At 28.9% G+C, this 1,185-nt stretch overlaps 1 protein-coding gene across 3 annotated transcripts in view; it reads right to left on the reverse strand.

Annotated features, from left to right (window-relative positions):
* Positions 1–1,185, reverse strand: part of LOC106464908 (solute carrier family 12 member 6-like) — a 216,691-nt gene that overhangs the window by 150,496 nt on the left and 65,010 nt on the right. The gene's annotated exons all lie outside the window — the stretch shown is intronic.

The following is a 1,185-nucleotide window of genomic DNA, read 5'->3' on the forward strand; positions in this document are numbered from 1 at the left end:
ATACTTACTTATCACAAATATATTCACAGTTGAAGTAATGTACATTATATATACTTACTTATCACAAATATATTCACAGTTGAAGTAATGTACATTATATATACTTACTTATCACAAATATATTCACAGTTGAAGTAATGTACATTTTAAATTTGCCAGAAAGACCTCCACAACTGTAGTAATGTACATTATATATTTACTTACCCAAAAGTTTTTGTTTTAGAGAAAAGCCACATTGGGCTATCTGCTAAATCCTCCAGAGAGAACCTAACGCTGCATTTTAGCATTGTAAGTCTGTAAATTTACCACTGTCCCACTGGGTGATTTACCAGAAAGACCTACACAGTCATAGTGATGTGTATTTTATATATTTACTTATTAGAAATATCCCCACAGTTGAAATAATGTACATTTCATATAAGTTATTTAAGGAACATCAGATATTTGTAAGAAAGCTAACTTCAAGGGGTAATAAGAACATCATTTACACTAGTATTATGGTGTTTTTGGCTTATGTAAAATATAGAAAAAACAAATCAACTTTTCAATACCACTATGACCTTCACAATATCTTATTTAGTATTCTATAAAAGGTTCGAGTGGAACATACTAAGCCATTTTAGTTGTAGGCTGGCAAGAGAATAATAAGAAGAAGAATTACAAGTGGGCCAGTTTGAGCAGTTTCTTTTCCTTGTAAGTCTAACATGCATGTTTTTCATGCATTGTCATATGTGTACAGCCTTAGCAGTCAACAGTAAAGATTTTAAAGTGTTGTTTGAACTAAATCTTTACTGTTTAACTCTCTAAACATGGGCTTCATTGATTTGACTGACCACGTGATCTGTGTAGTTGTTTAAAGTCTTTATAGTTTTGATACTACTAACTATTAATATCGTACGTATATCTTCACAAAATTTGGCAGACTTTCATTAATAATTAGAAGTCTTTCACATACAAAAAAATTATACTTTTAGTGAAGTATTTTCATAAAACTAAAAAAAGATTTGTCCATGAATACATTGAGTATTTTTTTATTAGTCTGCATACAAAGTGATTTTAAGGTTAAGATTAAAAATACTTTTCTTCATCTCAAAAATATCAAACTTCAATTGCGTAATCTCTAAAACCACCTAAATACCTTTCAAATGTTTGTTTTCAGTACAATTCTAAATTTTATGTTATTTT

The sequence above is a fragment of the Limulus polyphemus genome, unplaced genomic scaffold (assembly GCF_000517525.1).
Source record: "Limulus polyphemus unplaced genomic scaffold, Limulus_polyphemus-2.1.2 Scaffold1777, whole genome shotgun sequence".
NCBI classification, from domain to species: domain Eukaryota; kingdom Metazoa; phylum Arthropoda; class Merostomata; order Xiphosura; family Limulidae; genus Limulus; species Limulus polyphemus.